The sequence below is a fragment of the Manis pentadactyla genome, chromosome 3 (assembly GCF_030020395.1).
Source record: "Manis pentadactyla isolate mManPen7 chromosome 3, mManPen7.hap1, whole genome shotgun sequence".
NCBI lineage: Eukaryota > Metazoa > Chordata > Mammalia > Pholidota > Manidae > Manis > Manis pentadactyla.
This window is the reverse complement of record NC_080021.1, coordinates 64,233,457-64,249,231: the sequence shown is the minus strand read 5'-3', so window position 1 is coordinate 64,249,231 and position 15,775 is coordinate 64,233,457.

Sequence of the window (15,775 nt, the reverse complement as noted above, 5' to 3'; positions counted from 1 at the left end):
TTTATGGTCTCTGGTATTAAAAGACAACCTGAGGCATATTAAAACTTTTAAGAGTTTATTTGTTCATTTATCAATTCAAATCAGGCCATGGCAAGTGAGAAGTAGTTAGGAGTGCCCCACTGACAGGAGTCAGGGGAAAAGCATAAAGATGAAGCTCAGAAGCAAAGAAGGGGGATTGTTGGATTGGCCATAGCTTACAGCCTAGCTGGCTACTTCTGATGGGTTATCCTCAGCGTTTTGATTTCATGATGGGTTATCCTCAGCGTTTTGATTTCATGACCCTGAGGGAGTCACAGGCTCAGAGAGCGGTTTAACCCCGGTGGCATCAGAGCCACCTCAGCCTCGTGGGTGCCTCATTTAATTAGTTTAACACTGGCTAGAAATTTCTTTTATCTTTTAACTTTTTTAATATAAAAAATAATACATATATTCACTACTTCACCATGATCTGAATTTCCCAAACATTGGGAAAAATTTGAAGCTGTTCCCCCATCATTTTTTCCATTTCAGTAATATTTTCCCCTTCCTTTTCAGGAAGAGATTAAGGTTAATTTTCCATTTCACCATTTTATGAGTTGGTTGGTAATAACAGGCATTTAAGAGTGGATACATTTAAGAGAAAAGCATTTAGGAGAAAGGTTATAGGGCCAGGCGATTAGGAGACCCCCAACTGATAGGTCCACATTCATGACCTGATTACAGCACCACATATCCAAAATGAAATCACTGCTGTCCAAGAAGCATGACCGGGTGATGGTCCAGCTATGAAGAGGAGAAGTAGGAGACACCTAAGCGCTGGATAAGAATCCTGTGCGAAGCAGGTCTCTGATTCTGTGGGAGGCTGGAGACGTGTGGCATTGCTCATCAGCTGGCAGGCTGGTAGGCAGGCTTCTTGCTGTGTGCTTATATCCGTTAGATGAACAGTCAGTTACACAAAAGGTAGGCTTTGCAGCTGGAAATGGCCTGAGGGAAAATAAACAAAACCCAGCTGCATTTCTGACATCTCAGCTTGTTGGTAAAAAGGAAGGGCTTGGCCCACTCATTCTCTCCTGGAATTAGTAGATTTTTAAGATGCCTTTGATGTATTTCCTAGACTTAGGAATAATAATATGGTTGGCTACAGTTTGTCAGGCACTTGCTATATGCTACACACTTCCCATTTATTTTCTCAATGAATCACCTCAGTATCCTAATGAGTATCACTATTCCTGTTGTACCAGGAGATGAGGTTACACAGCTAGTAAGAGGCAAATCCAGGATCTGGACTCTCAGCCTGTCTGACTCCAGAGCCCTAGCCCTGACCACGGCCTGTGGCAGCTGGCAGATTTCATGCCAAGCAGAAGACATGCACATCTTCTGGGGGAAGGGGTGCCCTGGCCAGGCCGCTCCTGGAAATGAGCCGTCGCCAGCACCCAGCACATGAAGGCATTCCCAGATGCCTGCCACCAGGCTTGCATCCACTAGTGAACACTGACTTCTTTGGTTGATGCAGTGCTGGCTCCAGCAAATCTCTTTTAAAGCAGATGTCTGAGAGCAGGGCAGCACCCAGTGCAGTCTGGGTCCTCTGAGAAGTAGACAGCCAGATGGGGTTAGAAACGCAAGAGACTTGGGGGAAGCCTTCAGACGGCAGTGCAAGGATCAGACCTCTGAAAGAGGGGCAGGAAAAAAAGAATTGATCAGAAACCACTTCAGATGCAGCACAAGTAATTCTAAAATTGCTTCAGCTGGGCTGCTGGCAGGTCCCTAATTCAAAGTCACTACCAAAAGAAGCAGGTACCCAGTGAACTACCTAAATGCATGTGATACAGAGTCCACAAGTGTTCCTCTCCACTCCATTGTGTAAAAGTGGCTCTACCCCCTCCTGCTGAGCAGTTACAATGACACAATATGGAAAATAAATGGAAGGTGAGCCACGATGGGGCCTCAGGAGGCAGAATTGGTAGGAGGCGGTGACTGTGGATGTGAGGAGAGGGAGGAGCCACGAGGGACTCCCAGGTCTCTAATTTGGAGGGGTGGGTGGATGGTGGTACCATTCACTGAAATAGGAAATAAGAAACAGAAGAAGAGAGAAAGGTTCATGATGGCAGGTTCAGATTTGGCATGTTGGTTTTGAGATGCTGTAGGACATACAGCCAAGCAGACAGGCAAAAAACCTTGGTGTTAAGGAGGGAGGTACAAATTGGAAAATAGGAATGTGCAAGTCACCAATTTGTTGTGACATGTTAAGTCAGAAATATGGAAGAGGTTGTCTTAGGAGACCCACTGGAATAAGGACAGAAGCGTTGGTGTAGACACTTGAGAAATACAATATGTAGGGGATGAATAGCGGAAATGAAGCTATGAGAGAGACTGAGAGGGAATGACCACAGAGAGGAAAACCACAGTGCCTTATTCTAGAAACCAAAGGAAGTGGCAAAAGAGAATTTCAAGCCTGCATATAGTCAGTAGATGTCCTCTGTGCTCCCCAAAACACCTGTCAAAGCCTTTTGTATGTCTGATGCGGTTTGTTTACCTGTGTCTCTTCCCCAGGGGTCAACAAAATCTTCCAGGGCAGGTGCTGGTTGTCTGTATCTGCTGGACCTGAACTATGTCCATGGGCTTAGGCAATTGAGAGCAGTTTCAGTGAAGTGGAATGGTTGGATTCAGGTTGGAATAGATTGAAGGATGAATGGATGAGGAGGAATTTAAAATGTAATTAAATCTCAATTATCCAAGCTGGGGGATCAGAACAGAAATGTGGGTGAAACGAGCAAAGAGATAAGTCCGGAAGTTATATCTGACTTTGAACATAAGACACCATTGAAAGCTATATTCTTTTACAGATCTGGGTGTATGAAAGGTCTCAGTCCCAGACGCTGATGTGTGTCTAATGTTGGCAGTCCAAACTCTCCTGGAAACAGACAGAGGACACCCCAAAGGGGATGGGCCCCTGCTGTGTGATTCAGTGAGAACTGAGTAATAGGGAAGGGGACTAAAAAAATGAAGCTTCGTGTATGTAAATTTCTTCTGCTGTAGACATCAGATAATCATAAGATGTATTTTCATGACAAACAGAAGGTCTAGCTGTTTTCAAGCCAATAAAACATTCTCAAGTCTTGAAGATTAGAGCACGTTAAGATTTTGGATGAATGTCACACAGAAAGTGCTTCCTTTATGAAGGCATCATTATAATAATGAATGTTTTGCATTTGGGGAAGTGGTGTAATATTTGGAATGTTCAGCTAAAGGGAGAAAGATTAGTAGCTGCTTCTAATGACTTCTGGAGAACAAGAGAATTTTGGTTTCTTGAACCTTTTTTTCCCCCCCAAGTCAAATGAAGGGTGGAGAAAGGAAAAATCGAAAACAAAAATAAGTGAGCTGACCTTATCATAGTAATTACAAAAGTACTTCATGTACATACCAGGGTTTTTTTTAACAGAGCTTTGACAAACATTATTTGATTTAATGTATATTTATAAACAAACTATAATTAAGGAAGGTTAATGTGATAATCCCTATGAAAGAGATGATTCCTCTTTCTGAAGGTATAGCTTCGTTCTTCACAGCACCAGCTTTTTGACAAAATGCTCAAATCACCTTTCCTTCCTCCCATTGTCCCTTCTTTCCTTCCTTCCAAAAAGCACTGAGGACTCTGCCATTTGATATTGTGATATTGTACGGAATATATTTTGGTCTTCATCCCTAGCTCCTAAAACAATCCCAGAGCAATAAAGGTGAAAGGAGTAACTTTTGTTAGAAGATTTGGATTTTGACCCCTCCCTGAAATTTTCTGGAACAATAAAGATTAAAAAGAGTATCTTTTGTTATTCACTACAAGCCCCTTTTGACTGCCCTTGAATTGATGTGAATGAGGTGACTATTAGCAAGACCCTGAGGATGTGGGCTGGTCTCCCAGGGAACCAGCAGTGGGACTGGAGGGTTGGAGCTTCTGGTGCCTTCCTCCTTCCTGGCCTCCAGGGAGCAGAGAGCACTGGGCGTTCAGCTCATCACTACTAGACAATGATTTAGTCAATTGTGCCTTCATAATGGAGCCTCCATGAAACTTTAACTGCTGGGAATCATTAATTTCCACATTTCAGACAGGGAATGGCATTCAGACAACTCCCAAGCTGGTGAACATGTGGACATGCTAGGAGAGCAGTGCGCCCAGAGAGGGCGTGGAAGCTCCACGCTCCCCGACACCTTGCCTATGGTCAGTGTGGCAAAAAAAAGCAGCCATTTGGTGTCAGAAGTAGTAGTAATAGAGAAAGAAATGGAGTTTCCTTTTTAGACTTTTACTGTATGAGGCACTGAATCCAATGAATATGTTATTAGAACTTGTGCTCCCAAGTTATTTTATCTTGAAATAGACATTCTTCCTGGACTTCTGTGTGTAGGAAAACGAGGGCCTGCATTGGGGGTCAGGGCATGGGACCTGGGTACACTTACAAGCTTCTCGACCTTGGGACAATTAACCTTTGTGTGCCTCAGTTTCCTCCCTAGTAAAATAATACCTCTCTCAGAGGGTTGTTCAGAGTTTTAATTCAGTATTTGTGAAGTCCCTACCTGGCACTTACACATGATTTAAGTGTGTGTTTGATAAATAAATGAGCTGGGGTGGCTTAACATTCCATTGTGAGAGAATTACTCTTTATTCCTTATTGCTCAGAAACTTGTTCACACCATCATAATTAATATTCAAATACATAGGAGCAACACATTCACTTTATAGCTTTCCTTCTTTCCATCATCTAAAAGAAATTCCATAAATGAAACCATTTATGAGAACCAAATACATATCACCAAACATAATATAAGGGCTCAGATCCAATGTCTACTTAAGGAAGAAAAGGCTGCCTCCTTCTTAGGGTGCACCCTTTGTCCAAATCCCGGGGGGCATTCCATATCTGAAATGTGGAAATTAATGACTCCCAGAGACCATTTTTTGAGATTGTTGAACTGGTTTCATCACTTTATGCCATTTGCGAGTGGGTGGGAAGATTTTAGTTCGCTACCAATTCTTTCCAACTGCAGGAGAGGAGGAATATTCACTCATGGTTGCTTCTGCTAAGGACGTGAGGTCACAGCATGATTTTTTTCTCTTGTCCTTACAAGGAAATCTTCAAAACTTTCTTTAGACAGGGAACCAAAAATAGTAACAAGGAGAAAGGGTTGCCAAAGATGTGTTCTCCCCCCACCCCCTTTATTTCATTTATAGTAAAATCTTAAATCTATGGGAGCAGTTTTGCACATTCCTCTCACTAGACACTGTTTATTTCAAGTGGTAATTCATGCTGCATGTACTCCATGGCTCTCAGGATAGCTTACGTTTAAATATCTACAGCGCCTATGCTCCCTTCTGTTCATTTTCACAAGCTGATAATTTTCCAAAATGTTGCACTCACCTCTCCTGTCTTTGCCAGATTTTGCAGCATTTCTGTAGTCTGGAGAGAGGCAGTCTTGGGTAAAACACATGGGCACAGAGGGCAGGGTTCAAGTTCTGGATCCACCACTGGCTTTGAACCTCCGCAAAGTCATCTGTCCTAGGTCCTCACCTAGTGAATGATGGTACTCAGGGCTCCCCTTCCTTCCTCAAGGAGCTAGTGGGATCAATTTAAATAATGATGTAGCAGCGCTTGGAAGCTCTATTTTAAAGAAAGTTACACCTAAGCTTTACACATTTTTCCTGTGTTATATTTCACAACATATTTATAAGGTTAAAATAATTGAATCTAAAAAAATATAACAATTGCTAAATTTGCAAAGCAAAGGTGCCTATCAAATTTAGTACCCTATTTAAATAAATAAATAAAGATAACTACATTTTATGTATTATATACCTGTATGGACAAATGCTAGAGCACCACACACATCAGGCCTCTAACTAGGGCTACAAACTGATGATTCAGCAGGTCTGAAATATCAGAACCTAGGATTCAGAAAACAGATTGTATTTCTTCTCAACAGTGACATTTTTGCATGTTTCTTCTATTCATCTGGATGTCTGCTTTGCTTTCTGTAGTGAGCAGAATATAGTGTAGGTGCAGTCAAGTTAATGGCAGGGATTGCTAGTTGCCATCAAGCATTCTCCTGTTTCAAACAAACTGAGCCCCAGTTTTCAGCTGGGCACATCAATATCCAGATATAGAATGATGCTTCCTACTTCCCTTTACAGTTTGGTGTGGCCATGTGACTAAGATCTGGCCAATGAGACGTAAGCCAGAGTGTTGTGTGGGATTTCCAAAAAGTTCTGTAATGTGAGAAGGACTTGCACGCTCACCTTCCCTTTCTTCCATCCTGCTGTTTGGCAAATGACAGATGCCTGAAACTGCCGTGTCACTTTGGACATGAAGAAGCAGGCTGTGTTCCAGGGAAAGCCGAGGGCAAGATGAGAAGGGGTCTCAATCTCTGGAGACAATGGAGTGGACAGTCAAGCCCTGGACTACCTAGCTCTCGACTTCCTGTATGTGAGGAAGAATTAAACTATCCTGGTTCACATTTTCTTGGGGTGGAAGTTCTATTAGTCACACCTGAACCCAATTTTAACTGAAAAAATGTCACTCTCTGACCCACTGACTTCAAAGACAAGTTTGAATCTCTTACCTAAAGTAAGATGATGAGAGGCAAAATATATGCTCTGACGTGATTTTGTGATAAATCCTTACAATTTCTGATTCTTGGCCTTTGGCAAGCAATACGACTTTTACACCAATGGGAAGTTGGACTATGTCTGGCAGAACAGAATATAGTGGCTTTAACAGAAGATAAGACATCGGTCTTAATCTAAAAGACAAAACAAATGAACAAACAAAATGGAAATAGACTCATAGTCACAGAGACAGACTGGTAGTTGACATAGGGGATGCAGGTGGGAGGGTACATGAAATAAGTAAAGGGGAAAAATTTGGGAAGATGTTTGATATCTTGATCTGGATGATGGTTACATGAGTGTGTACACATCAAAATTCATTGAGTTATATAATAAGATTTGAGCATTTTATTGCATATACCTCGATTTAGAAAGAATCTCTTCGGGAACAGTGAATTAAGCAGAAGGACACCTCAGCGTTGTATGTCACTTGCTCGTGGAAGCTGATCAGACAGAGCAGCACCCAGTCCCTAGTCATGGGTTGGATGCCGATCCAGGCGACATGGGGAGGGAGGTAGATGAGCATATGTAAGTATGTAGGCCTGTAATTTTCGGCATAGCATCAAGGATATCTAGCTAAACAGCATTCATACCTGTACTTGGAAATATGAGATGATTTGACAACCCATTAATATGTATTGGGCAACATGATATTTTTTGCAGAACAGCCAGTCCCTTTGGAAGGCACATTCAGCCATCTTGTTCTCAGAATGTGTGATGTGCACTGTCTTCTTCATTCCCTCACTTAGCAAGTATTCATGAGTCCCTACTGTATACCAGACTGCCTGACTACCTGTGAAGACACTACCTGGGAATGTCTTCCTTTCTGGGAGAACATCTGTCCCCAACCCTCCACTCCCTCCTCAACTAAAGCCAGGGCTTCTCAGAGGCCCAGTCTGGTCCAAAGAGGCTTCCCTGACTTCCACAGCCCTTGGCCATGGCTGCCTGCTCTGTTCCAAGATCCTGCAGCACTTTGCCTCTGCACAACCAACTAACCAGCTGGGCAGCTAGCAAATGCTGCCTGAAATATTTTTATATTTGTTCTACTGTAATCTGAGTAATCTGAGCATCTTTATTTAAAAAATACATCATTGGTGCTCAACAAATGCTTGTGGATGATATCATATTATTTTAGCACATTGCAGTTTCTTTAGTCAACATGAATTGGGCAAATCCTGCACGCCTTGCCCTATACTAAGCACCAGTGGGGAGGAAAGAGGAGTAAGACTCAGCCTCAGGGGCCAGGTGGAGGAACAGAATTGTGAACAAACCACTATAATTCAACATTGTATACACTAGGGAAAAGCCCGGGGAAATGTTAGAGTGTTTATCCTTGGAAAGTTAAAACAGACTTCACAGAAGTAGCAGTGTCTCCTCTGGCTCCCAAAAGTGGAGGGAAAGCCAGCTTGGTAAGGAAGCTGTTCACACGCCATCCACCAACGGCTCTTCACCGCCTCTTGAGAGGTGGGGAGGGCAGGCACTATAGGTCCACTTTCATGAAGAACTGGGGGCAGAACATGCTAGAGCCTCACCCCAGAACTGCCAACTGCAGAGAGCAGGGAAGTGGCCCTAGGACCCAAGCACTGGCTCCTAATCCAGTTCTCCCTCCATGGTGCCTCACAGCCTCTCTGAGTGACATGAAAAACTCCAAGTTTGGCCCTGGAGGAGGTCAGGTGGTTCTTATTTTCTCAGTTAAAATGAGTAACGCAACCCAGCTCAGTTAATTTATTGCATTTTCCCCTCCATTTTTCATAATTCTATCATTTATGAGGCCAGAGTTCTCAGTAATTTCCCCTTCCAGGAATCTTCCCTAAGGAAATAATCAGAGACAGAGATTTATGTACAAAAACTTTCATTGCAGAGCTATTTATAATGACCAAAATTAGGAAACAACCTAAATTTCCAACAAAAACAGACTAGGGGGCAGGTCCTAAATAGCTTTCCACATATCTTAATGACATATTAAAATGCTTACAATTAATGTTATTAAAAAAAAAAAAGACAGGATAAAGATTTGCAATTCCCATTTTGTTGTGTAGTATGCCAATATATGCATAGATAAAAGAGAAGGGGCCTCAGCAAGATACTTGTAGTGGCCATCTTGGTAGTATCTGTATTTGCTGTGTTTTCAGTGTGCATTTTATCATCAGAAAAAAAAAATAAGAATTTTTAAATGAAATGCAAAAGTTATCAAAAGGGCAGTACAATAGAGAGACTGGATTGTTGTATTAGTCAGGGTTCTCCAGAGAAAGAGGAACAATAAGCTAGAGAGAGATTTGTTTTAAGGAATTGCCCCATGAAGTTTTGGAGGCTGGCAAGTTCAAACTTCAGGGTAAGCCAGCAGGCTGGAGACCCAGGATGGGATAACGTGGTAGTTGGAGTCCAAAGACCATCTACTGGCAGAATTCCATCCTTTCCAGAGATGTCTTTTTTCTACTAAGGCCTTACCTGACTGGATGAGGCCCTCACATTATGCGAGGTAATCTGCTTTACACAAAGTCTACTGACTTAAATGTTAACCTCATCTAAACAAATGCCTTCACAGAAACATGTAGAAACATGTAGAATAACATTTGACCAAATACCTGTATTCCCTGGCCTAGCCAAGTTAATACATAGACTTAACCATCACAATTCCCTATCCATTTAAGATTTCTCACCAGGAGACCCAACTGTTTGAAGACAGAGGCTCTGTCTCTCCTTCTCTCCATCTCCGTTACTGACCACAGGCCTGGCTCACAGTAGATGTTGGAATGAGTGTGTGGATGTGGGAGGGAGTGAGGAACTGAATTGCTAAAAGGATAGGCAACAATATTACAAAATTGTCAAGTCAGAATGTCACAAATCTACGGGGAGAGTCTCTTAGCTTGGGTCCTGGTCAGCCACCTCAGAGGAAGACACATTATACTATAAGGGCAGCCCCAAACACCATGATTCCACCAAACCCTATCCTACTCACCTGTCTAAACCCACCAAAACTTTGCCCTGAGCCCGGACAGTATTCTGAGGGCACACAGTCCACTCCAGTCATGTTGCCATGTGAAGAGCAATGGGCAGTGGGAAGCCAGAATGCTTTCGGACCAGAGACGAGGACCCTCTGGGGGCTGCCTGAGTACAGATCCCCCCCGCCCGTCTCAGTCCCGGCAGGCGGCTGGGGGAGCAGCACTTCACTCTATCGCTAGGCAGTGGCCCCTGTGCGGGTGCGTACCCTATCAAGCCACTTCACTTCCATTTCTTAATGTGGGCTTTTGTCTCCTCTGGGTTTCTTGTTTTACTGATTAGGTTCAACCCTGCCTTGGGCCAGAATCCTACCTGAACCCACAGAGTTCCGGATCCTCTGGCCCTCTGCTGTTCCACCGCCCCCTGGAGCCAAGAAGAGCAGGTCTCTGGGTGCCCAGTCAGTTCAGAACAGCCTGACTTGGCAAAGACATTTCAATAGCTATAGCTACCAAAGCACAAAGGCCGGGAAATTTGGAAGGCCCATAGAGTGGTTTGAAAGAAGAAACTAGAAGCAAGGTTGATTTCCTTATAATGGATACAAATGATGAATAAAAATCTTCTATTCACTACAGCCATCTTGTTCTAGTCACGCAAAATATATTTTTTTAATCTTCTATGAAGAGTCAGTTCTAAGATCTCACTATTTCACAAGAAAGCTCATAGACAAGAGTCCTTTTAAGAAAAGGAGATCATGTTTTCATTTAAGGATGAGGAAAGAACCTGTGGTTGATAGACCAGGTCAATCCCTCTCACAGGCAGGTTTGAAGTAGGGAAGAGGGGACCAGGCACACCCCACTGAGGAGTGGGCCCGTTAGGTGAGCCTGTCCCTTTTCAAGCACAAAAGTATTGGAATCTGGATGTGAGGGTGTTAGCTCTGTTTACAGCAGATGAGATGCATACCTGATAGGTAGGTGTCTCAGAAAATCAACAGCCCCAAAAGTATGGGTCATATCTGTTGTCTGATGCAATAACAAGACACATTTATGGAACAATTACCAACAGCCAAGCACTCTTCCAAATGCTTTGCATATATAACTCACTTAATCCTCACAATGTCCCTATGAAGTGACTACTAAAATTCTCTTAACTTTGGACACCTACAGAGATGACATGACTTATGTGCCCAAAATATACAACTAGTAGGTGATGAAGCTTGGGGTTAATCCCACAACTATCACTCTTAAATCATGTTACACACACACACACACACACAATTTCTTGGGATGCTAAAGTCAGATACTTTTTCTTTTTTCTCTTACTCAAAAACGGCATGCACACTCCCTTTCTTAACCTTCCCAATCCTAGCCTGAGCAATTTTCTGACCTCTATCCCTGCTCCACCTCACCCCAACATTCCAGTTGCAAATCTGAACAACTGTATTTGGACTTGACCTTTCCTTCTTTCTATTCCCTGCTGTGCAGCTCCAGGCCAGGAAGTAACCACATACTAGGAATGGCAGGCATTCTAAGCCCGTTAGATGGCTGCCCTTGCACACCTGTTTGTTTGGTCTAGGTGGTGGTGGAGCAGCATGGAGGAGAAGCAGATGAACCCTGGGTCAGCACTCAGGAGACTTCAACTCTCCTTCCCATGATCAAGGCAGCCACCAAGATTGTGTCTCTAAACTGAAGAACTTGGTCTCAGTCATCTCTAACATGCTAACAAGTTGTGTCTCAGGTGGTCTATTTCCAGGGGTACAGGACTCGTCGCTCCCTTTGTAGCCATCATGTTTTCCCATGGAGCTTGGTGGTCTATCTTTGGGCAGGGAGTGAGACACAAGATTTGTTTTAGGAAACTGGCCATCCACACACACACAGGTGCTCATGTTGTCCTTTGGAGTGTAAAAAAAGCAAGACCCAAACACTAACATGAAGACCTCTTTGCTAAGTCTCCCAGGGAACTTTCTGTTGGTGGGTTCAACTCCGCTCTTCAGAACAACTTATTCTACTTCCTCTTCTTTCAGGATATTCGCAAAGGAGAATTCTAGGATTATTCAGTCATTCAGCGGAAATAAAAATGGCATGAAACTAAGTGACTGACCTTTTTAAATCACTAAAAATGTCCTGGGGTCTCATTATGCAAAAGGCAAGTATTTGCAATCTATCCATTATGTGCCTTAAGCAGCATTAGAAAAGCACAAAGAACAAAAATAGCTTCTGGGAGGCAGGCAGGTGCCCAGAGGCACTGAGAAAGCTGAGTTGGAACCCAGGCACCCTGTGTAGTTAGGGAAACTGCTCCTCAGAGCTAGGAGACAGTTGGTTTCACCTCGATGCACCATCCTGGCCTTTGGGATTTGCTGATCCTTCCTTAGGATAGCAGGATTAGTGCAGTGAATCTAATCCTCTTTCAGATTTTGCTCGGACCACCCAAACCAAGAGGGACAATAAATGTGGACAGTGATTTGGCAGCCAATGGGGTGGGTGAGGTGCTGATATTCTGTCACTCCTGACTAACTGGTTTCTGGCTTTATGAAACTCTTTTCCAAGATAGAATACCCCAAAACTACATTTCCCAGCTTCACTCATACCTAAAGTATGGGCATATAACCAGAGTCACCTACACGATTTGTGGGGCCCAGTGAAAATTGACAATGTGGTGCTCTTTATTCAAAAAGCAGGGAAGAAAGTACTCAAATATAATCCATTTTTTTCCTTAAAAATATTTTATTACCCATAAAATGTATTAAGAGGTAATAGTGACACATTAATAACAACATAGATTTACAAATTACAAAAAAAACCTGTCATAATTTAAAATAATGTAATAGGAAACAATACTTTATTAATATGATATTTTGACTGATCTTGTGATTTTTCTAATTTGCTTTCCTTAAAATTCATTTATTAGATCCCCAAAGATAATGTTTTTAGCAACATAATTTTCCATCAATATAATCAAAGGCAATGTCAGTTGCTCTTAGCAAATATAAGATCACAAGTAGTTTTTCATGTTTTTTAATTTTGAGAGGGATTTTCTGATGTCATTGTTACTGAAGTTCTTAAGAGTATTTTACAGTATCTAACCACACTGGGATAAATATTTTATAAATTATTTTGAAATACAGATTTTAATACTCTGGAGTTGATTCTTCCTGAATAAATTTTCTAAAAAGATTTAACTCTTCATACAAATCAGTTTTATGGAAGTCTGAATTTAATTTTAGCTGTAAATGTATACAATGACATTTTGATGTTTCCACTGATACTTCCTATAACTAGTTGAGGTCATACAGGAAACTGAAAGTGGTCTTATGATTTGTACATAATTCAAAACACCTGTTTATACATTCCATCATTATATCTTCAAATACAAAGAAAATTAATCATAAAATTTTCTTCTTTATTAATAATTGTTTCATCCAAAGCTTCATAGGAAAATAGTATTCTTTTTGATCAAATGTGTCTTAAAATTTTAACTTGTATTTCTAACCCTGTGGATATTGGCTTTGCAATGTTACAGCAGTTTTAAAAACCAGAGATTCTAAAGATTTTTGAAGACTTCTAATAATTCTCTAATACTTTATTAATGTCCATGTGTATGCTTTTGTTTCATAATAACTTACTAAGCTCTAGCAGTTTCTAACCTGGAGATTCTAGATTAGTTTAGATTCGCTGCATTAATATTTGCACAGATGTTGCATGGCTGCACAGGCAGCCTGGCTTCCCACGACAGTCCCTGCCCTACCCTGCAGGGAGCCTCTTCTCTCCCAGGGAGCAGCCCTGCCACTACAGCAGCTGACATCACCGCCACTACTCTGGGCACAGGTCCCTGCCCAGCCACCAACTGGGAACTCTATGTGCCCTGGACTGTCCCAGGTGAGGACATGGGTGCCGGGCATCCAAGCAATCTGCTCTATGCACACACTCCCTTCACACCCATGTGTGCATGTGGTGCTGCCCAGTGCAGCTCTTTCGCACATGCATATGCTCTATCAGACTTCACATTACAAAACACAAGTTGAAAGATAAAATTACTAAGAATTTCAAGATAGCAACATCAGCGGACCAATAAACCAAGCATGGGCTTCTTCTGAGAGAGGAGCCTGTTTACCTGCACAGGCTGCCACCACCAAGCCTCTGCATGTGAACATAGTTCCAGTGATCAAACGCACTCTGCAGAGTTAGATTCAGAGGTGAGCTGTGCAGAGAAACCGCCATGGCAGGAAGGCTTCTGTTTTGCCAGCACAGTTGCCAAGGGAGGCAGTACGTCTCTGGGGTAGACACCAGTGGGGGCAGTTTCCACACCACCATCTGGAATGGTGGGGTGGAGGCACCAACTCCTAGATCAACAGGTGGGGCAGAATGATTCTTGGAGTTATTCCTGGAAACATACCCTAAAGCCCATTTCTCTAGATCCTCTGGGGTCCTATGAGCCATCTACTATCTCTTAATAAATTTCTTTCAGCTCAGACTAGATCAGGGAATTCTTGTATGTGACTAAAAATTCTGATAATATGGTAAATATTTTCTCCATTTTACAGAGAACTAGGGTCCAGAAGAGCTTGCCTGCGGCCACAGAACTAGTGAATGGTGTAGCAAGGCTTCAGACCCAAAGCCTGGCCTCTTAGCCACTACACTGCTCCAATTCTTCTTCATACAACATCAGAGAGCTCACTAAATCATCCTCTATACTGCATTGTAACTTTGTACTAGTATCTGTTAATTTTTTCCTTGAATAACCTATTTTCCTTGGGGGAACTGCCTTTTCTGCACTTGGTGGTATTGTCAGTTACATGCCTTGACTGCCCAGAGGATGGGAGGCATGTGGCATAGCCTGGCCCAATCAGAATATCCCATTTTCCTGAACATAATAATGCATCAGTGGAGGACTTTGAAACCAAGCAAGGTCATTCAGAGTCTATTTTTAAGGATTAATATTCTTGCTGTGAAAGTGAGTCTCTCCTAAGATTGTAATCATCATGTAGGTTAACTGGAGCTATTTTTCCTATCCAAATAGAGTAGTAGCTAACAGAAAAAAAGCAGAGCTGAGGGACATTCTTGATGATGTCATTTGAGCCCCTGGATCTAGCCATTCCTGAAGACAATAATTATCAAGCCAATAAGTTCTTCTTTTTACCTATAGTAGTTTCAACTTGGTTTTCTGTCTCCAACATTTTTAAAATAGTAATATAAAGATACTTCATATAGCATAAAGGGCAGTAGACTTGAGTCACACTTCTTGGCCACCATCTGCTGGAGCCCTTCTGTATTATTCTTACACTATTTCTGTACATTGGAAATTATTTGAAAATAAAAAGTTTTCTTACAAAAGCATAAGCCAGTCTTCAAGTTTCTTCCAATCCTCATGATTGTGTCAGAGACAAAGTACCAGTTTGGGACTAATATATTTTTAAACTTTTCTAACACTTGCTAATCTCTCTTTTTAATAAAGAGAGATCAAGCCTCAGTCTCAGTTTTTGGCAAGCAGCAGTTACTAGCTAGAATTTAATAATGCAGTTCTTTTTATTTGTGGCAAGTGTGGTAGCTTTCCTTGTATGATAAGATGTAAAATTACCTTTGAAATAAATTTATGTAATTAAAAATGAGTTAATGTGAAGAAAAACGTTGACAAAAAGTGCAGGTAGCATTTGGAGGGTAAAGATAACAACGTTTAATCACAAATTGCCTGACATTTAGGAAACACTGGTTTATTCCAATGGACTCACTTTACAGGAAGAGGAACATGTCTGAAAAGGTGGGTGGCTTGTCTAAGATGAGGAGGCAGGAACACAGACAAGGAAGCTCTCCTGGCCATTGCCAGTTCCACCAAGCCCAGTGCTGTGTGACTCTTGACACAAGAGTGCCACGAGCCAACCTTACAATGAGAAACACAAAGTGGCATCACCGATTATTTACACACACACACACACACACACATGCGTGTGCATGCAAGCTAGTTAGGCACTTTGCATATCAGGTAGCTCATTGCAAAAGCAGTCCTCACTGTTGGCCTAGACCTTTGACACTGAAACAGTCTTATTTCTCCTTTTCTCATCTCCCAAGAATCCAATGGAACAGAGTGAGTCATTCCTATATAGTTTATAGAAAAATACAAAACATTCTTTGTAAAAAAAACTAACAAACACAGAGATGATCCTAGAATTCTGAGAGCTTGAATGAACAGCTAGTTCAACCTTGTGAAAAGCTAAAA